The 23,911-nt window shown below is 36.2% G+C and overlaps 2 long non-coding RNA genes across 2 annotated transcripts; both read left to right on the plus strand.

Moving 5' to 3' along the window:
- The first annotated feature begins 5,862 nt into the window (after positions 1–5,862).
- On the plus strand, positions 5,863–12,000 carry LOC114541007. Its single transcript, XR_003689179.1, has 3 exons — positions 5,863–6,121; positions 8,919–9,027; positions 10,775–12,000. It is a non-coding gene; the product is annotated as an uncharacterized LOC114541007 (long non-coding RNA).
- A 5,925-nt stretch (positions 12,001–17,925) lies between these two features.
- On the plus strand, positions 17,926–23,145 carry LOC114541006. The gene is made up of 3 exons (XR_003689178.1): positions 17,926–18,199; positions 19,785–19,893; positions 21,624–23,145. It is a non-coding gene; the product is annotated as an uncharacterized LOC114541006 (long non-coding RNA).
- The last annotated feature ends 766 nt before the right edge of the window (positions 23,146–23,911 follow it).

Here is a 23,911-nt window from a genome sequence, read left to right on the forward strand (position 1 = left end):
ATCAATCTTAAACTTGACTGAACAAGATTTTGAGAATCATGATAGTGTACTGGCAATCAAGGAACATCGTGATGATTTGTATTTCTCGTTCCAACCAATTAATATGGAGCTCGTTAGCAATCTGTTGGTAGACTAAGATTGCGTGAATAATCAAGCAAAAAAGAGCAACTCTGTCGTTTTCCGTTGTCCAAAAACGCGAAGCATAATTTTCTGCGCAATCGATGTAATTAATCAGTAATACAAAAGAACGTAAAATTATATAACAATTTCGTTCCCATTTCTGTGTGACTGGTTTGTTTCCACGATGGTGCAATTCTAGTGTATAATGCACTTTTGTGAATCAAGTTCAGAGAAAAGTCAAGCATTGCTCCTTGTCCTTGTGGAAGCATTGCTCCTTGTTGTTCAAGATTGCATAATGATCATTGATACCTGTTGGCTGTGGTTTGATATCTGCCTGGTGTCAGCGGATGTCGGGGTTTTATTTTAACTAATTTTGGGAATAGGAAATATTCCAAATTTCTTACAATCTTGCAGGCCTCCACACTACAAAACCACATAGTACCATCGGTGGTAACAAAACAGCGATAATCTTTTGTGCTGGTTTTGACGCTAAATATATTTTCATAAACCTCTACTGCTTGAGGAGAATACTTCATTTTCTTACTGGAGAGTTCGAATGTTCCTCCCAACGCGTGACCGCACATTCCACATTGTGGTCATTTTGAGCATGAAGTATGCTGCATTGCAGTTAGGGCAGGAACCACGGCCATTGCTTTCAGTACACTTTTGAACTAAATGTTGTTAACAATTCGGCTGGACTTCGTTTCTTGACTAGTTTGAATACGACTAGTTTGAATACCTGCATGGGTGTATAATGCCTTAAGGTATACTTTCCTACCCTTTATGACAAAAATATTTAGGTTTGTTTGTGCAAGATTTTATCTTTGCCCTAACAGCTGGACATTGCGAAAACGCCCCATAAGATATTACATGGTTCTGTAGATTTTTTGATCAAAGTGCATTTGGAATTTATTTTATTCGCAAAGTGGTCATTAAATTGCTTAAATTTTGCATAGTGCAATTAATGGCAGGAAGAGCAGCCATATTCCTGTACTGAACAACCAAAAGAAAGGTCCTGTATGGCTGTTTCTACATTATACTTCATTTATTATTAGCCAGGCATTTCTAAAAATCCATGCTCAGCCTTTGTACTGGTAGCTTGAACATATAAATAAAATTGAATGTAGGAACGAATTTTTGTTATGCTGTGCCAATAAAGTTTGTGTAGTGCAAACAGGGCTGAAATATAACGTTAGTATAATTGTAAAGGACAATACTATGTATGCTATAGTGGTTACATTATGGGTGTTCCAATATAACACCTATCATACCAACTAACAGCACAAACAAAATACACACATTTTTTCTATAACATGAATGCTGGCAAGTATCAAATGGTTTTAATATAGCCAATTATGTGTTTTGCTATAGATATTGATTTGCTAAATAAGATTTCTATAATATGAATGCTTGTCTGGAAAATAAATATCAATGCCAAACATAGTGCATTTAGTAAGTAAAGCCATAAAAGACAATTTTAACAATTTATATAAGTAATAAAAAATATATTTGATAGACTGATAGTTATAAAAATATATTTGATAGTGTAACGTTGAACCGTAAAACTGGGTGTGTCCGTGTCCCAGGGACCATTAGCAAACTAGCAATTGGGTACTTCAGGCTTGTACCATCGTCGTAATATCAATCAGTCCCACACCAGTGAAGTTTTGGAATATATATTTCCTTCTATGTACAGTTTTGTATATATCTCTCTCTCGTATATATCTCTTGTATATTTCTTTTTTTATATGTAATTGTACGAGCGTTTATATAGTTCTCGCCCTCATTAAATCAGACGTAACTGGCACGCAAACTATGGTAATACAATCCGATCGTGCGATAACTAAGATAATGCTATTACCATAGAAGGCAATTCATTAGTTCGAGTTAGTGCGGTGTTGTTCAAGCGTTGCTTTACTTGTACATCCAGCGCAATAGTTGTTCCTCTGATTTCCGTTTAAGCTGTGTTCTAGCGCTGCTAGAAGTACGTTACCGAATAAGTGCTGAGATTATGCATTATAGGGGCACATTTCCTAGGAAATATAGGATCTACCCTTTGTGATGTTTATTTGGGAGGTGAGGGTTAGAGCAAATTGATGACACTTGAAGACAAGAGCACATTGATGTCACTTTTCAGTGTTTTGAAATCCAGTAGAATTTAATTTGGCAGGGTTTCCGTAACAGCGATTGCCAATTACAGTATCCTCTATTATATACTATAATTCATATGATTTAGCATCATCCCAAAACATTTCAACCAGTATGGTAGATTTTGTGAAGGCAGATAAATGTAAGAGAGAAATAATTTTCAATTATTTTGGTTTTGTGAAGTCTTAGAGCACTGTGTAACTTTGTGCAAGCATGGCATGGTTGCAGTATCTTTGATTAACTTTCCTGATGAAGGTCCTTAGATTGAAACTTCAAGTTGTTTTTTGTCATAGGTATAGTTGTTATATCACATTTGATGAGCAATTTGGATGTACAGAAATGTTTGATATTTAAGATACCAGTTGCAGAAACACCATTTCTTGCTCCCTCTAGTCCATGAGCCAGGGAGATTCATTTGTTTTCATTAAACTTTGTTATTTATTGAGTAATTTTGATAGCTACTTTATACTAAATTTTTTTGAGACTATTACCTAATATAAATAAACCCAAAAATATACGGTATATACAACTAATAATACAGCTGATGCCCTTTATAGTCTTGCCATATAACCCTGCAGAATTTTGTCATGCATTCTTGGGTTTCATGTGACGTCATAATTCCAGTGGAAGTGATGCCTTGAAATCGAGACGGTAAATTGGAGTGAGTTAATTGTTCACTGTATTTGTTGGCTTTGTGCTTCATAGCAAATATATGCAATTTTGTATCATTTGCTCACTCCTGTTCAGCATAACGGTTGAAGCAATTAAGGTTGACCCCCACTCAAATCACTATGAAAACAATACCTGAAACCTGCCAATAGTAGTGTTATTAACATAGGACATTTATATGTATTGTTAAATTTTGCCCTCAAAGGAAAAAAAAAACACTATTGCCATTGGCAATATGCAACTGTGTTTAGGCAGTTTGGCTAATTTATTCAATCATGCAGCCCTTGCAAGCAGTTTGTGATTTTTTTGCCAATGTGGGATAAACTTCAAACATTTATTGGAATACATTTAAATCTTGTACATACATACAATAGGTCCAAATCCAAATGTTACAATTAAAGACTGACGATATATAACTTGTATATATAGTTCTGTACTGCATATAAATGAAATATTAAAGGTGTCACATAGTTTTTAAAACCAACTAAATTGTCACTTTTAGTTTGGACCACTAGTTGTAAAATTATTGTAGCAACATCGACCCGCTTTCGACCTTTCGTATTGTTTCCAATTATCGCATTTCATCATATATAGGCAATGGGCTATATCATTTAATATGCGTACCCCCCCTATCGAGGACACTGGAAATCCTCAGGTATTGGACTGTGTTCAGCCCGGAAATCCTCAGGTGTGGGTAGTTTTCAGCCTGGAATTCCTCATGGTAAGCATATTATCAGGCTGGAATTCCTCAGGGTAAGCATATTATCAGGCTGGAATTCCTCAGGGTAAGCATATTATCAGGCTGAAATTCCTCAGGGTAAGGGGTAAGCATATTATCAGGCTGGAATTCCTCAGGGTGAGAATATTATCCACCAGGAATTGCTCAGGGTAAGCATATCAAGCTGGAATTCCTCAGGGTAAGCATATTATCAGGCTGGAATTCCTCAGGGTAAGCATATCAGGCTGGAATTCCTCAGGGTAAGCATATCAGGCTGGAATTCCTCAGGGTAAGCATATCAGGCTGGAATTCCTCAGGGTAAGCATATCAGGCTGGAATTCCTCAGGGTAAGCATATTATCGACCAGGAATTCCTCAGGGTAAGCATATTATCAGGCTGGAATTCCTCAGGGTAAGCATATTTTCACACTGGAATTCCTCAGGGGAGTCAGGGTAAGCATATTATCAACCTGGAATTCCTCTGTGTAGGCATATTATCAGGCTGGAATTCCTCAGGGGCAGAAGTGCTGGAGACCATGTCCTCGATAGGGGGGGTACCAACTTTAAATGGAATAGTCCAATACCAGGAATTATAACTTTTGAGCCAGAGCGTCTATATCTCTTTTATTTTGGCTTTTATAGCAAGTTCCACATTTCACCACAATATCATAGCGCATTTCTGGCTTTGTCAAGTCTATACCCACCGCTGTATCCAATCAGAATAATTTCTGATTTCGATTATTAAGCGATTGTTTTCTCCACGCACTGATCTGGTTTTTGATTTTTCTCCACTGATCGGGTTCTGATCTGGTTTTCTTGTTGGTTTTCTTGACAGAGCCAGAGGAATCGGGGAACGAGATTGGGCATATTGCCACAGAATACCTACCAGGGGCCGGTTGTTCGAAAGACGGATAACTTATCCAACGGATAAGTCTTATCCAGCGGATAAATCTGCTATCCAGTGGATAGTTATCCATTGGATAAAAACGCGTTGCACGAAGCTTGGATAGTGGAGTGGATAGCTATCCAATAGATAAGTTAAAACTTACCAGGAGAAAACAGGATTATCCTGAAATTTCGTACCACAACGTCAGCTGTTGCTAAGCATTTATAACATTGATTTCATAATCATTACGAATTCTCGAGTATAGTTACTGAATGGAAAAGACTTGAACAAGTGATTTGCTCGAACTTTGCACTTCACATAATAGTGATTTTATTAAACACATTGCAATTTTATTCCTTGACCTTGCGACCCTTTGCCTTTCGGTTCCATAACAAATTTAGGAACAATAATTTTAATGTTTTGATTGGCTAATTCCTGGCTAATCTAAGCATAGAACAAAATTCGTAGCCTTGTTGTCTATACTTGTCTATTGCGTGAATGAAATTACTTAGATATTAGCAAGTCTCCTTGGAATAGGTTGAATCTTTCATTGCATATATTTATAAACTGATTAGAAGCGTATAGTAAATTTCTTGCCTGTTATCAATGTGAGGATGTCCAAAAAATCGCCGCTTTGGAATGTGTAGGCAACGTGTGTAATGTACAATCATTCATGTACATTACTTTGTCGAAACACAGTAACAGGAGTATTGCATTTTTGTCCTTTCTTATCGTAAATGTTTACACTGTAATCTTGTATCTTTGAATTTATCCGCTGGATAGTGGATTTAAACTACCTCCAGACCTTGGATAAATTTATCCAGTAGATAGCGATATTTATCCGCTGGATAAAGTTATCCAAGCTTCGTGCAACGCAAATCACACGCTGGATAAAACTTATCCGTTGGATAGCGAGTTATCCGTTGGATAGCGACTTATCCACCTTTCGAACAACCGGCCCCAGAAGTGGAACTCTATACTATTTTTTCGTAAGTGTGATTCGTCACTTAGCAAGTGCATTTTTTTGAGGTAGTCACCCCCCTGCCAATACTAAAAATGGCTTGATTTTAGACAATGGCAGAGGGGTGACTACCTCAAAAAAATGCACTTGCTAAGTTACGAATCATGACGAATCACAATTACGAAAAAAGTACAGGAGTTCCACTTCTGAAGGTATTCTGTGATATTGCTGAGCGCTGGCCTCAGTGGCGCTGGCGCTGTGGCGTATTTTGAAAATTTACTTCCGGGCGGTCGCGTGACTCGCGTCGTCCAGCCATCTTTGGTCCAGCGTTCGTGCAAGCTTAAAGGTATTTTGTGCTTAAAGTACCAGTTGGCAAAAACCCCAGAGAAATCAGCAGAGAAGTAACAATATATCGCAAAGCATCACAACTCACAAAATCTGAGTATGATGATGATTCAACAACATGGTTTTTATCGTTTTATCGTGTAAGTTTCAATGGCATGGCATAGAGCATCTTCTGGGGAAACTCAGACACCATGAACACTGTGCCATGAATGTAGACAAGGAAAAAACGACACACAAATGGCGTGTATTTGCCTGGAGACAGATTGCCAGGGCAGGTATGATTTTTTATTAAAATGTATTAAACGTAATTCTAGTCAGAAATATCGAGTGAATTATATACAGTCGTTACATTATTTAAATATGGACTATTACGATCAAGGTTGTAAACGACACACGCAGCTAACTTCGATTTTATCCGCAAGTACTGTGTGAAATCAAATAGGAATTATATAGCTAAAACATTTATCTATTTGTATAAATTTAGGAGAAGCGTAAATATGTTAAATCTTCCACGAAAAACCTTAGTACAAATATTTATGTCAAACATCTGTTAGAGAATCAATTTTAGAGTATAGAAATGCTCCGTTTTTAAGCCAGTCAGTATTGTGATTGCGTTGTGAATTGTGATTATTGGGATTGTACTATATTTTTCTAAAGCTATATTTCGTGGTATTCATTGGCGATCAAACAAAAATGCGATACTTTTGTATCATATGAAATACAAAATACTACGTCAGTGGGTTCAGCACACCATAATTATGAACAACTATGAGCACACAGAGTTTATTTCAAAAACCATGACCAGCCGACAATTTAAGAAAGTAAAGTAAAAAGCAAATTCCGAACAAACAAGACATCTTGAGAATCAAAATATAATTCAAACAAGACACAGATTGAGACTGTAAATTTTCGACTTTATTACAAAGTCATCTTCAGACAGATTACAGAATGAAATACAATACTTTACAACGCATATCACAGGCAGCCCGGTCACTGCTGTTACGTCATGCTATTATATATGTATATAATTACAATAAGGCTGGCAACTCTCTCGCAAAAAATATAATACATACATTAATACCATCGCTTAAAACAAAAATACTACGCTAGTTTCTTAAAAAAAAATACATACAAAACACCTCGGATATATTGACTATATTTATCTGTCGTTTTTAGAGTTGAAAAAAACTCTAAAATGCTCAAATTTTGCGAATTAAAAGTGTATTTTCGTTGAAATTTTGCGAAACAGAGGCGGGATATAGTTTACTCGACAAACGTCATCATCGGAGAATTCGTCGGCAAATTTCTGATTGGCTGTGGCAAGTTCGGAAAATAACGAAGATCTTTTTTCTTCATTGAGTTGACCTTCGTAATTTTCCGAACTTGCCACAACCAATCAGAAATTTGCCGACGAATTCTCCGATGATGACGTTTGTCGAGTAAACTATATCCCGCCTCTGTTTCGCAAAATTTCAACGAAAATACACTTTTAATTCGCAAAATTTGAGCATTTTAGAGTTTTTTTCAACTCTAAAAACGACAGATAAATATAGTCAATATATCCGAGGTGTTTTGTATGTATTTTTTTTTAAGAAACTAGCGTAGTATTTTTGTTTTAAGCGATGGTATTAATGTATGTATTATATTTTTTGCGAGAGAGTTGCCAGCCTTATTGTAATTATATACATATATAATAGCATGACGTAACAGCAGTGACCGGGCTGCCTGTGCGCATATATATACAACACAGAGAGAGAATTATATTTTGATTCTCAAGATGTTGTTTGAGTTTATTTCAGATCAGTGATTCTGAGCAGTGCTTCCACTCGCTGTAATCTTATTTTCCTTTTCTTTTCCTGTATTTCCTTCACATTTCCTTCCAATTTCTTTCATATTTCCTTCTAATTTTCCTGACAGTTTTATTCATAAATATCTGTATTTTTAGCCCTTTTATGACTCAGGGGGTTTGGTTACAAATGTCTCAGAATGTCTTTACACTTGGACAAGTGTAAATTATGTAACAATTATGAATTTTGTAGAACTGGTTTATCAGTAAATTTGTCACTTGTACAAGTAGAATACTAAATTGCGGCACATTATAAACTCCAAACAGAAATTAATCAAATTATATTGTAAATTGGGCGAAAAGCATGAAAACAAGTTACAGCATAGTGCCAGTAGACACAGTTTGACACAGTTTTGCATGTTTCTGTACAAACATTCACAATAAAATTCACAAAATTTTCTAAGCTCTAGTTACTGTTTACAATCAAAATCAGTAATTGTACATTTTACATGTTGGCTTTGTGCTTGGTAGCACAAGCATCATCTAACATTTGAGACTGACCCTCACTCAAACTATTGATTACAATTCTTTGTGTAACTCTTACAGGAACCTACCAATAGTTGATTTTGTATAAGAATTATTTGTATAAGACTCGTATTACTCATGTCCTGTGGGAATTTTTTATCATGAAGTTCTCATTGATATACTACCTTCTAAGTAGGGTATTTTGCGACTTACACTGATTATAATAATGATAGAATGTAAAAAAAGTTGGGTAAGTGTGAGTTTTCAGGATAATAATGTGTATTTCTATACTATTATAAATTTATTTTGGCCCCAATACATACTGGACTATCTACCATTTCCCATTATCACAAGGTTCAAATTAAGTCTGGAAAGGTAGTTCAGAGATTTATAATTGCATGAAAGTGTGGTCTAATAATATTTAAAAGAATCAACCTTCTTTTCACTTAAAATACTTCATGAGTCTACTGGTCTCTTCCATTCATTCTCTATTCCATTTTGTTGCTTTCAATTGTTTTCAACTTTCACTCATTAGTCTATTCTTTATTCTCTAGTTTTCTTTTATTCAAGTCTTTATTCTAATATTACTTTTATATCCTATTATTATGTCACAAGTTTAGAACTAGCATTAGAGAAACATTATACAATATTTTTTTTTTATATGGCAAAAGTTATATAAAAGTGAAGGTTTTACCTAAGAAAATAGATTTAAATATAATAACTATGTTTGTTCATATCAAATTGTTTTTGTCATTTTTTAGAAGTAATGGATGTCAGAAGTAATGGATTGTGTTTCTTGGCTTGGTTTTCGAACTGTTGACGATTGGACACCATTCAATGCGTCTGGTATACCAGGAACTACAGTGAGAGGTATGATTGATAATTTCATTAGTGTACTGGAGTGGGGTCTTGTCACTTATCCTTCTCAAAATTTCATGCCAGTTTGGAAGGAAGTGGCTATAAAAGTGTGTTAGTTTACCTTGTAACAAACTGTGTGAGTTGAGAGCATGGTCCAATGTGTCGGGGATGCCTTCTGGGATCCCAGTAGGAACTACAGTGAGACATATGATTGGTGAATGGGTGTACTTGTCAAATATTGTTATTATGTATTGGGGTCTTGGCAATTATACCTTTAAAAAATTTAATGCTATTTTATGCAGTTTGGTAGTTTTGCTGTAGAGCAAGGGGGCAGGGGTGGAAGGGTCCAAGCCACACACATCTCCCCCACCCACTTTTGCATCCTAAAAATATTGGCTAAAGTTTTTTGTGAGGCATGGAATTCGTATTAACTTGTGGCGCCCGCACTTGATAGTTTTGCAAAGGCGTATTTTTCTTTAGCCGTGCAATATAGCCAAAACCGCTATAGCGGAACTGAATAAATTACAGCAATCAATTATTAAACCACCGGAAGTGGCACGTTTTTCATTATTTAACAATATATTGAATATATGTTTTTGCTTGTAGTGACTATAAAAGTATATTAGCTTACCTTCAAACACACCGTTCAAGTTAGTCGTAGATTCAGCTGGCGCCGATGAATCAGGCATTGCATACAAAGTGACAATTGAATAAAACTAGACGCAGATTCCTTCGTGATAAATTATCACTTGCGCGCGGGATGTTTTAGTATCCGTGGACCTTCTATAGGATCGCGGAACCAATGAATTCACGTAATGTGTATTTCCCACGATGTTTAGTATAACTTTACAGGAATATATTAAGAAGTACGATGCGTCTAGGAATTTTAAAATGGCGTCGTGTGACGTCACCATCAATAGTTAAACCAACATGTGATATCATTTATGATTACTGTACCTTTGTATCTTTTCACATCTACGAAAAGAAGGTACTCGCAGGCTAGTGCTAGTAAGCTGTCCCCAAGAGGCAAGGATATGATGACGGAAATATCTTTACCAGTATCAACCATTATGCGCGCAAATCTTAATTCTGTTTGGGGCGCCGTGTTGCGACACAAGTCGTTTATCACTGTGATGCAGTGCGCGCCATTAATCACAATGTACAATCGTGCTAAACAACAACGAATCAGTGTACTGTAATGGAACCTGGAAATATTACTGCGGGACATTCAGTCGAGGGAAAATGACGTCTTGCCATTTTAGTGGTTGGGAACAAGTGACGACCGCAGTGAATAGGTGTAATTAGTTTTTATCTAAAAACACACTGGCTAAAGTAACTGCACCCAATAGCTATTATATCTATGGCTGTACCTAAAAGACGAAGCTAGAATTAAATTACTTCCGGAGGCACTTTCTTACTTCTTAAGGCGTCGCTTTCAACTGACGGCTTTAAATATGAAATGAATGTAAACTAAAGTTCTAACCACCAATTTGGGGGCTTTTTGAGGCCCCTGCCTTTGTTTTCAGTATAGTGTATATCCAGTGTATAATAAGATCAGTTTTTAATGAATTGAGAAGTTTTCGACCAGCGCGGTCGTTAGTACGTGACATCGTGAATTCGACTCCTGGCCAATCCAATTTTGGCTGTATTATTCTTACAAACTACGAAGCTAAGCATCGCATGACAATACTACAATCTCCTTTCGACCCAGAATTCTTCAGTCCCATCCTCTTATTTTCAGATTTTTCCTCTCTCGTAGGGTCGTCCATACCTTGAGAAAATGTCCAGGAAGATATTGTATTGGCTTCAACAAGAACGGGAGAGACCGCTCTCGATATGGCGAAGAAAACTGTGGAACTCAGGATGTTGGAGATACCTACGACACAGTAAATAACGTTGTGTGAATGTGTCATTGCATGTCTTTAATTTATTGTAAAGCCAGTCGTTTGTCTGAGCGCAAACTAACTTCTGGCGTTAATTATCCCTATTTCGTCTATCCATTCGTTGAGAAAGGTTTAGTGCTACACGTCAAATTACAGGGCAAAATATAATCCTCAATTTCAAAAAGAGCCATGCACCAATGACATTTTTCATGGCAAGTTTTATATGCTCTTGGATGCAGCAAAATATTGACAAGTTAAACGCTAAAGGGGCTGATTCAAAAGCTGTTCATGATAGAATTACTCGTATTTACAGCCGACCTGGAAAAACATACTGTCGTACCTACGACAGAATATTACCAGGACAAGACACTTGTATTATTGTGTATGTCAAGAAACCAACCTATACGCTTCCAATTCTGTTTTTTCCCTTTTAAATACAAGTGTTTAGTCGACAGCATTTTAAAATAAAACGTCACTATGATAACTGCAGTAAAGCTTCGTCATGGAGGCACCTTGAATGGCTTTAATGGTGATATGATTTTAACAATATCATGGTTACAAGATCTCGCATTTTAGGTTGATTGAATACTATTAGCATTAAATTATGCTCTGTAGGCAAACCTTGCAGGATTTGGAAAAATCATTACTTTTTCTGAGGAAGATTTTGATGAAGCCTTCGGTAGGATTTTGAATCAAGAAATTTTTATATCGACTAGATATTTTGATGAATAAGAAATATTGCGTTATTTCCGGTAAATATTAAACAAAACTTTACAGATGAGAGTCATGAGACGTGATCTACTTTGTGTTAAGTTTTTCGATTTTTGTAGTATTACTGTTTAGTATTCCCAATCGATACTGTGTAGTCGATACCTATTGAAGTCATTCGGTTCTCTCCATTTCCTTAAACAGGGTTATTTATTATTAACTTTACTATCACATGCATGATAAGTATTTGTTACGTGAGAAATGTAATGTTTGTTGTTCCAGGTCATCTGGAATGGTGGCTGAGGACTGGGACTGGCGCTAGTTGTCAAATAAAAATCCATTTCTCGCGATTGAAACAACTTGAAATATACTTTTTTACGGTTTCAAATTTATGTCAGAGCTATAGTTCTTATTACTTAACATGCATAATCACAAAATTTCTTCAAGTCAGTTCATATTTAATTTATAAAGAATAACATAAGATATAAACCATTTAATATTGCAGAATGAATTAATATTTTGACAGACAACCCTTCCGAGCGCTGATTTACTAAAAAATGAGTGCGAGATTGTCTGGTATATGACGATTTTGATTAAGTTTCCCGTTTTTCTCTTTCTGTTTAAGAGGCTGTTTACATGAGCCAGGTTACCCGAGATTCAACGAAGCGTGAGATAATTTTGAGGTATTGAAATGAGCAGATAACATGATCTTGGCAGTCGTATAATCACCACAACAATAGCATGTGCTTGTTTGGTGTCATAAAGACTTGTTTCAATACCTCAAAGTCCTCTCACGCTTCGTAAAGTGATCGGTATAGACCTGTCCCAAACCCGTCATTTCTTGTTTCGTCTTATGGCATGATGTTTTCATCAAGTCATCCAAACAATTAAACAAAATCACCCAAGACGTCCTGCTGTTAACTGTGATCTCAGAATGTTGCGAAAAATCAAGTCCGGTACTAAACATGTATATATGCATGGTATTTTAACATCTCTTGCATTGATTTGTTGATTTACAATTGTAAACTCCTCGCATATGAAGCACAAAATTCATTCGTGTGTGTTCCCGTGTGTATAACTTGCAGATATTGCATTTAGCTGTGTATATTTTGTTATGATTAAGCAGCTAATGATAGCTGGTAATAGAATAATCTAGGTAATAGTATACAGGAATTGGAAAAATTTTGATCGAGTTCAACTCACACACAAGCGACGTTGTGGCGGTTGTGACAATATACACAAATTTTCTAAACACTATCCAGATTCTTGTTATTAAGTCAATCAGCGTGTTGATCAAATTTTGGTTACATAATTTAGGAATGAGAATGAATTTATCTCAGTTCAGTACAAAAATTCTCAAAAATGTCTTCAGTTTTGCATTGTAGTTAATTGCATTGTTATTATACTTAGTGGTGGCTCGTTCAATCATTGTAGTAAATTATGTTCTGTCATATCCCAGCATGCCCCAGCCTATATATGAATTGAAACTTGTGAATTGTGATGCATCCAAACGCAATGAAATCTGCAATAATTTGTAGTGATTATATCTTATATAATCATACCGAGGGGTAGCTTTTCAAGTCTCCTTGAATGTTGTGAATAACATTTTACCTAGCTCAGTATTCAACAACTATTTTACCACCCCACCCATTGAAGAATCAATCTTAAACTTGACTGAACAAGATTTTGAGGATCATGATAGTGTACTGGCAATCAAGGAACATCGTGATGATTTGTATTTCTCGTTCCAACCAATTAATATGGAGCTCGTTAGCAATCTGTTGGTACTTGGTAGACTAAGATTGCGTGAATAATCAAGCAAAAAAGACCAACTCTGTCGTTTTCCGTTGTCCAAAAACGCGAAGCTTAATTTTCTGCGCAATCGATGTAATTAATCAGTAATACAAAAGAACGTAAAATTATATAACAATTCGTTCCCATTTCTGTGTGACTGTTTTGTTTCCACGATGGTGCAATTCTAGTGTATAATGCACTTTTATGAATCAAGTTCAGAGAAAAGTCAAGCATTGCTCCTTGTCCTTGTGGAAGCATTGCTCCTTGTTCTTCAAGATTGCATAAGGTTCATTGATACCTGTTGGCTGTTGGCTGTGGTTTGATATCTGCCTGGTGTCAACGGATGTCGGGGTTTTATTTTAACTAATTTTGGGAATAGGAAATATTCCAAATTTCTTACAATCTTGCAGGCTTCCACACTACAAAACCACATAGTACCATCGGTGGTAACAAAACAGCGATAATCTTTGTGCTGGTTTTGACGCTAAATATATTTTCATAAACCTCTACTGCTTGAGGAGAATACTTCATTTTCTTACTGGAGAGTTCGAATGTTCCTCCCAACGCGTGACCGCACATTCCACATTGTGGTCATTTTGAGCACTGAAGTATGCTGCATTGCAGTTAGGGCAGGAACCACGGCCATTGCTTTCAGTACACTTTTGAACTAAATGTTGTTAACAATTCGGCTGGACTTCGTTTCTTGACTAGTTTGAATACGACTAGTTTGAATACCTGCATGGGTGTATAATGCCTTAAGGTATACTTTCCTACCCTTTTTGACAAAAATATTTAGGTTTGTTTGTGCAAGATTTTATCTTTGCCCTAACAGCTGGACATTGCGAAAACGCCCCATAAGATATTACATGGTTCTGTAGATTTTTTGATCAAAGTGCATTTGGAATTTATTTTATTCGCAAATTGGTCATTAAATTGCTTAAATTTTGCATAGTGCAATTAATGGCAGGAAGAGCAGCTATATTCCTGTACTGAACAACCAAAAGAAAGGTCCTGTATGGCTGTTTCTACATTATACTTAATTTTTTATTAGCCAGGCATTTCTAAAAATCCATGCTCAGCCTTTGTACTGGTAGCTTGAACATATAAATAAATTGAATGTAGGAACGAATTTTTGTTATGCTGTGCCAATAAAGTTTGTGTAGTGCAAACAGGGCTGAAATATAACGTTAGTATAATTGTAAAGGACAATACTATGTATGCTATAGTGGTTACATTATGGGTGTTCCAATATAACACCTATCATACCAACTAACAGCACACTGAACAAAATACACACATTTTTTCTATAACATGAATGCTGGCAAGTATCAAATGGTTTTAATATAGCCAATTATGTGTTTTGCTATAGATATTGATTTGCTAAATAAGATTTCTATAATATGAATGCTTGTCTGGAAAATAAATATCAATGCCAAACATAGTGCATTTAGTAAGTAAAGCCATAAAAGACAATTTTAACAATTTATATAAGTAATAAAAAATATATTTGATAGACTGATAGTTATAAAAATATATTTGATAGTGTAACGTTGAACCGTAAAACTGGGTGTGTCCGTGTCCCAGGGACCATTAGCAAACTAGCAATTGGGTACTTCAGGCTTGTACCATGTCGTCGTGATATCAATCAGTCCCACACCAGTGGCAGTGAAGTTTTGGAGTATATATTTCCTTCTATGTACAGTTTTGTATATATCTCTCTCTCGTATATATCTCTTGTATATTTCTCTCTTACATGTAATTGTACGAGCGTTTATATAGTTCTCGCCCTCATTAAATCTGACGTAACTGGCACGCAAACTATGGTAATACAATCCGATCGTGCGATAACTAAGATAGTGCTATTACCATAGAAGGCAATTCATTAGTTCGAGTTAGCGCGGTGTTGTTCAAGCGCTGCGTTACTTGTACATCCAGCGCAATAGTTGTTCCTCTGACTTCCGTTTAAGCTGTGTTCTAGCGCTGCTAGAAGTACGTTACCGAATAAATGCTGAGATTATGCATTATAGTTATACATACATACGTATATTCAAATCTACGCTACACACATTAACACCTTCGTCAACGCATTACGCATGTTGTCATCGCTTGCTAAAGTGTGGTTGTTATTCCGACGAATTTTATACCAGGTTCAGAAACTTGTTGAATATTGAGTATGACCCCAGGGGGGCGCCACATTTCCTAGGAAATATAGGATCTACCCTTTGTGATGTTTATTTGGGAGGTGAGGGTTAGAGCAAATTGATGACACATGAAGACAAGAGCACACTGATGTCACTTGTCAGTGTTTTGAAATCCAGTAGAATTTAATTTGGCAGGGTTTTCGTAACAGCGATTGCCAATTACAGTATCCTCTATTATGTACTATAATTCATATGATTTAGCATCATCCCAAAACATTTCGACCAGTATGGTAGATTTTGTGAAGGCAGATAAATGTAAGAGAGAAATAATTTTCAATTATTTTGGTTTTGTGAAGTCTTAAAGCATTTATACTGTGTAACTTTGAATAACCAAGCATGGCATGGTTGCAGTATCTTTGATTAACTTTCCTGATGAAGGTCCTTAGATTGAAACTTCAAGATGTTTTTTGTCATAGGCATAGTTGTTATATCACGTTTGATGAGCAATTTGGATGTACAGAAATGTTTGATATTTAAGATACCAGCATAGGTAGCCCAACACTCGTGGTCCGTGCACTGAGTAGCGTGTACGCGCGCGGACCACGAGTGTTGGGCTACCTATGATACCAGTTGCAGAAACACCATTTCTTGCTCCCTCTAGTCCATGAGCCAGGGAGATTCATTCGTTTTCATTAAACTTTGTTATTTATTGAGTAATTTTGATAGCTACTTTATACTAAATTTTTTTGAGACTATTACCTAATATAAATAAACCCAAAAATATACGGTATATACAACTAATAATACAGCTGATGCCCTTTATAGTCTTGCCATATAACCCTGCAGAATTTTGTCATGCATTCTTGGGTTTCATGTGACGTCATAATTCCAGTGGAAGTGATGCCTTGAAATCGAGACGGTAAATTGGAGTGAGTTAATTGTTCACTGTATTTGTTGGCTTTGTGCTTCATAGCAAATATATGCAATTTTGTATCATTTGCTCACTCCTGTTCAGCATAACGGTTGAAGCAATTAAGGTTGACCCCCACTCAAATCACTATGAAAACAATACCTGAAACCTGCCAATAGTAGTGTTATTAACATAGGACATTTATATGTATTGTTAAAATTTGCCCTCAAAGGAAAAAAAAACACTATTGCCATTGGCAATATGCAACTGTGTTTAGGCAGTTTGGCTAATTTATTCAATCATGCAGCCCTTGCAAGCAGTTTGTGATTTTTTTGCCAATGTGGGATAAACTTCAAACATTTATTGGAATACATTTAAATCTTGTACATACATACAATAGGTCCAAATCCAAATGTTACAATTAAAGACTGACGATATATAACTTGTATATATAGTTCTGTACTGCATATAAATGAAATATTAAAGGTGTCACATAGTTTTTAAAACGAACTAAATTGTTACTTTTAGTTTGGACCACTAGTTGTAAAATTGTTGTAGCAACATCGACCCGCTTTCGACCTTTCGTATTGTTTCCAATTATCGCATTTCATCATATAAGGGTGAGAATAATCTCAGGGTGAGAATATTATCCACCAGGAATTGCTCAGGGTAAGCATATCAACCTGGAATTCCTCATGGTAAGCATATTATCGACCAGGAATTCCTCAGGGTAAGCATATTATCAGGCTGGAATTCGTCAGGGTGAGAATATTTTCACACTGGAATTCCTCAGGGTAAGCATATTATCAACCTGGAATTCCTCAGGGTAGGCATATTATCAGGCTGGAATTCCTCAGGGGCAGAAGTGCTGGAGACCATGTCCTCCATAGGGGGGGTACCAACTTTAATTGGAATAGCCCAATACCAGGAATTATGACTTTTGAGCCAGAGCGTCTATATCTCTTTTATTTTGGCTTTTATAGCAAGTTCCACATTTCACCGAGCAATATCATAGCGCATTTCTGGCTTTGTCAAGTCTATATCCAACCGCTGTATCCAATCAGAATAATTTCTGATTTCGATTATTAAGCGATTGTTTTCTCCACGCACTGATCTGGTTTTCTGACTTTTCTCCACTGATCGGATTCTGATCTGGTTTTCTTATTGGTTTTCTTGACAGAGCCAGAGGAATCGCGGGCTCGGGGAACGAGATTGGGCAAATTGCTGAGCGTGGCGTAATTGTAACCTGACTACCTGAGTGTAACACACTGGAATTATTATATAGCTCAGTGGTGTAACATCACGTGGCATTCTCGCATTACGGCATTAGGCAGATTTAGCTCGAGGACGCGAACGACAAAGAGGACGTGAGAATGGCGAATAAATGGCGTGATACGCCTATATTTGGACATGCCACGCCATTTATTCGCCATTTTTACGTCCTCTTTGACGTTCGCGTCCTCGAGCTAAATCTGCCTAATAGGCAGTTATCAGCAGTTGGCGAAAACCCCAGAGAAATCAGCAGAGAAGTAACAATATATTGCCCAGCATTACAATTTACAAAATCTGAGTATGATGATGATTCAACAACATGGTTTTTATCGTTTTATCGTGTAAGTTTCAATGGCATGGCATAGAGCATCTTCTGGGGAATCTCAGACACCATGAACACTGTGCCATGAATGTAGACGAGGAAAAAACGACACACAAATGGCGTGTATTTGCCTGGAGACAGATTGCCAGGGCAGGTATGATTTTTTATTAAAATGTATTAAACGTAATTCTAGTCAGAAATATCGAGTGAATTATATACAGTCGTTACATTATTTAAATATGGACTATTGTATGTATGGAATACGCGGAAAGGTTTTATAACGATCAAGGTTGTAAACGACACACGCAGCTAACTTCGATTTTATCCGCAAGTACTGTGTGAAATCAAATAGGAATTATATAGCTAAAACATTTATCTATTTTTATAAATTTAGGAGAAGCGTAAATATGTTAAATCTTCCACGAAAAACCTTAGTACAAATATTTTAATATGTCAAACATCTGTTAGAGAATCAATTTTAGAGTATAGAAATGCTCCGTTTTTAAGCCAGTCAGTATTGTGATTGCGTTGTGATTATTGGGATTGTACTATATTTTTCTAAAGCTATATTTCGTGGTATTCATTGGTGATCAAACAAAAATGCGATACTTTACATCATGAAATACAAAATACTACGTCAGTTGGTTCAGCACAGATCGATATGCAGGTATAGATTCTGAGCAGTGCTTCCACTCGCTCTAATCTTAATTTCCTTTTCTTTTCCTGTTTTTCCTTCACATTTCCTTCCAATTTCTTTCATATTTCCTTCTAATTTTCCTGTCAGTTTTATTCATAAATATCTGTATTTTTAGCCCTTTTATGCCTCAGGGGGTTTGGTTACAAATGTCTCAGAATGCCTTTACACTTGGACAAGTGTAAATTATGTAACAATTATGAATTATGTAGAACTGGTTTATTAGTAAATTTGTCACTTGTACAAGTAGAATACTAAATTGCGGCACATTATAAACTCCAAACAGAAATTAATCAAATTATATTGTAAATTGGGTGAAAAGCATGAAAACAAGTTACAGCATAGTGCCAGTAGACACAGTTTGACACAGTTTTGCACGCTTCTGTACAAGAGTTCACAACAAAATTCACAAAACTTTCTAAGCTCTAGTTACTGTAATCAAAGTGAGTAATTGTACATTTCACATGTTGGCTTTGCGCTTGGTAGCACAAGCATCATCAAACATTTTAGACTGACTCTCACTCAAACTATTGATTACAACTCTTTGTGTAACTCCACTTACAGGAACCTACCAATAGTTGATTTTGTATAAGAATTATTTGTATAAGACTCGTAGAGATTACCCATTGCAAAAGCTGAATTACAAAATCACAAGTTTTTTCACCCTGGGAATTTTTTATCATGAAGTTCTCATTGATATACCACATCCTAAGTAGAGTATTTTGCAACTTACACTGATTATAATAATAATAGAATGTAATTTGGGTAAATGTGAGTTTTCAGGATAATAATGTGTATTTCTATACTATTATAAATTTATTTCAGCCCAAATATGTCCCTAATGAAATTAGGAGGAATCAATACATACTGGACTAGCTACCATTGCCCATTATCACAAGGTTCAAATTAAGTCTGGAAAGGTAGTTCAGAGATTTGTAATTGCATGAAAGTGTGGTCGAATAATATAAAAGTGAAGGCTTAAGAAAATAGATTTAAATATGATAGCTATATTTGTTCATATCAAATTGTTTTTGTCATTTTCTAGAAGTAATGGATGTCAGAAGTAATGGATTGTGTTTCTTGGCTTGGTTTTCGAACTGTTGACGATTGGACACCACTCAATGCGTCTGGTATACCAGGAGCTACAGTGAGAGGTATGATTGATAATTTCATTAGTGTACTGGAGTGGGGTCTTGTCACTTATCCTTCTCAAAATTTCATGCCAGTTTGGAAGGAAGTGGCTATAAAAGTGTGTTAGTTTACCTTGTAACAAACTGTTTGAGTTGAGAGCATGGTCCAATGTGTCGGGGATGCCTTCTGGGATCCCAGTAGGAACTACAGTGAGACATATGATTGGTGAATGGGTGTACTTGTCAAATATTGTTATTATGTATTGGGGTCTTGGCAATTATACCTTTAAAAAATTTAATGCTATTTTATGCAGTTTGGTAGTTTTGCTGTAGAGCAAGGGGGCAGGGGTGGAAGGGTCCAAGCCACACACATCTCCCCCACCTACTTTTGCATTCTAAAAATATTGGCTAAAGTTCTTTGTGAGGCATGGAATTCGTATTAACTTGTGGCGCCCGCACTTGATAGTTTTGCAAAGGCGTATTTTTCTTTAGCCGTGCAATATAGCCAAAACCGCTATAGCGGAACTGAATAAATTACAGCAATCAATTATTAAACCACCGGAAGTGGGACGTTTTTCATTATTTAACAATATATTGAATATATGTTTTTGTTTGTAGTGACTATAAAAGTATATTAGTTTACCTTCAAACACACCGTTCAAGTTAGTCGTAGATTCAGCCGGCGCCGATAAATCAGGCATTGCATACAAAGTGACAATTGAATAAAACTAGACGCAGATTCCTTCGTGATAAATCACTTGCGCGCGGGATGTTTTAGTATCCGTGGACCTTCTATAGGATCGCGCAACAATTAATTCACGTAATATGTATTTCCCACGATGTTTAGTATACCTTTATAGGAATATATTAAGAAGTACGATGCGTCTAGGAATTTTAAAATGGCGTCGTGTGACGTCACCATCAATAGTTAAACCAACATGTGATATCATTTATGATTACTGTACCTTTGTATCTTTTCACATCTATGAAAAGAAGGTATTCGCAGGCTAGTGCTAGTAAGCTGTCCCCAAGAGGCAAGGATATGATGATGGAAATTTCTTTACCAGTATCAACCATTATGCGCGCAAATCTTAATTCTGTTTGGGGCGCCGTGTTGCGACACAAGTCGTTTATCACTGTGATGCAGTGCGCGCCATTAATCACAATGTACAATCGTGCTAAACAACAACGAATCAGTGAACTGTAATGGAACCTGGAACTATTACTGCGGGACATTCAGTCGAGGGAAAATGACGTCTTGCCATTTTAGTGGTTGGGAACAAGTGACGACCGCAGTGAATAGGTGTAATTAGTTTTTATCTAAAAACACACTGGCTAAAGTAACTGCACCCAATAGCTATTATATCTATGGCTGTACCTGTAAAAAACGAAGCTAGAATTAAATAACTTCCGGAGGCACTTTCTTACTTCTTAAGGCGTCGCTTTCAACTGACAACTTTAAATATGAAACGAATGTAAGCTAAAGTTCTAACCACCAATTGGGGGCTATTTGAGGCCCCTGCCTTTGCTTTCAGTATAGTGTATATCCAGTATTATAAGATCAGTTTTTAATAAATTGAGAAGTATTCGAGCAGCGCGTGACATCGTGATTTCGACTCCTGGGCAATCCAATTTTGGCTGTATTATTCTTACAAACTACGAAGCTAAGCCCTGCGTGACAATACTAAAATCTTCTTTCGACCCAGAATTCTTCAGTCCCATCCTCTTATTTTCAGATTTTTCCTCTCTCGTAGGGTCGTCCATACATAGAGAAAATGTCCAGGAAGATGTTGTATTGGCTTCAACAAGAACGGCGAGAGACCGCTCTGGATATGGCGAAGAAAACTGAGGAACTTAGGATGTTGGAGATCTCTACGACAGTAAATAACGTTGTGTGAATGTGTCATTGTCTATAATTTATTGTAAAGCCAGTCGTTTGTCTGAGCACAAACCAACTTCTTGCGTTAATTATCCCTATTTCGTCTATTCATTCGTTGAGAATGGTTTAGTGCTACACGTCAAATTACAGGGCAAAATATAATCCTCAATTTCAAAAAGAGCCATGCACCAATGACATTTTTCATGGCAAGTTTTATATGCTCTTGGATGCAGCAAAATATTGACAAGTTTTAAATGCCGAATGGGCTGATTCGAACGCTGTTCATGATAGAATTACTCGTATTTACAACCGACCTGGAAAAACATACCGCCGTACCTACGACAGAATATTACCAGGACAAGACACTTGTATCATTGTGTATGTCAAGAAACCAACCTATACGCTTCCAATTCTGTTTTTTTCCTTTTAAATACAAGTGTTTAGTCGACAGCATTTTAAAATAAAACGTCACTATGATAACTGCAGTAAAGCTTCGTCATGGAGGCACCTTGAATGACTTTAGGTGATATGATTTTTATAATATCATGGTTACAAGATCTCGCATTTTAGGTTGATTGAATACTACTAGCATTAAATTATGCTCTTTAGGCAAACCTTGCAGGATTTGGAAAAATCATTACTTTTTCTGGGGAAGATTTTGATAAAGCCTTCGGTAGGATTTTGAATCAAGAAATTATTATATTGACTAGATATTTTGATGAATAAGAAATATTGCGTTATTTCCGGTAAATATTAAACAAAACTTTACAGATGAGAGTCATGACACGTGATCTACTTTGTGTTAAGTTTTTCGCTTTTTGTAGTATTACTGTTTAGTATTCCCAAGCGATACTGTGTAGTCGATACCTATTGAAGTCATTCGGTTCTCTCCATTTCTTTAAACAGGGTTATTTATTATTAACTTTACTATCACATGCATGATAAGTATTTGTTACGTGAGAAATGTAATGTTTGTTGTTCATTCCAGGTGATCTGGAATGGCGGCTGAGGACTGGGACTGGGGCTAGTTGTCAAATGAAAATCCATTTCTCGGTTGAAACAACTTGAAATATACTTTATTACGGTTTCAAATTTATGTCAGAGCTATAGTTCTTATAACTTAACATGCATAATCACAAAATTTCTTCTAGTCAGTTCATATTAAATTATAAAGAATAACATAAGATTTAAACCATTTAATATTGCAAAATGGATTAGTATTTTGACAGACAACCCTTCCGAGCGCTGATTTACTAAAAAATGAGTGCGAGATTGCCTGCTATATGACGATATTTGATCCTGAAAATGCGAGGGACATAGAAACCTTATCTCAGTTGAAATAAAATAATAAATCCCAAAAGTAAATTAGCTTGTAGGTACACCACGTAAGTATTTAATAGTGCAAAGCTTTCTATCCGTTAACCCGGGCCTTCATCAGTGCAACGTTAACGAAGAAAGCTTTGAGTTTTAAATACTTACGTTGTGTACCTACAAACTAATTTACTTATTGATGTCTCTGACTCTATGCATTGCAAACGTACAAAGATTTGAATTATTATAAATAATAATAAAGTGATCGGTATAGACCTGCCCCAAATCCGTCTTTTCTTGTTTTGTATTATGGCATGATGTTTTCATCGAGTCATCCAAACAAAATCACCCAAGTTCACCTCCTGCTGTGAACTGTGATCTCAGAATGTTGCGAAAAATCGAGTCCGGTACTAAACATGTATATATGCATGGTATTTTCACATCTCTTGCATTGATTTGTTGATTTACAAATGTAAACTCCTCGCATATGAAGCACAAAATTCATTCGTGTGTGTTCGCGTGTGTATAACTTGGAGATATTGCATTTAGCTGTGTATATTTTGTTATGATTAAGCAGCTAATGATAGCTGGTAATAGAATAATCTAGGTAATAGTATGCAGGAATTGGACATATTTTGATCGAGTTCACCTCCCACACAAGCGACCTTGTGACAATATATTTGGATTTTGTAAACACTATCCAGATTGCTGTTATTAAGTCAATCAGCGTGTTGATCAAATTTTGGTTACACAATTTACGAATGAGAATGAATTTATTTCGGTTCAGTCAATTGCATTGTTATACTTAGTGGTGGCTCGTTCAATCATTGTAGTAGTAAATTATGTTCTGTC

This window comes from Dendronephthya gigantea, unplaced genomic scaffold (genome assembly GCF_004324835.1).
Source record: "Dendronephthya gigantea isolate DGI-Jeju-01 unplaced genomic scaffold, DenGig_1.0 000260F, whole genome shotgun sequence".
NCBI classification, from domain to species: domain Eukaryota; kingdom Metazoa; phylum Cnidaria; class Anthozoa; order Malacalcyonacea; family Nephtheidae; genus Dendronephthya; species Dendronephthya gigantea.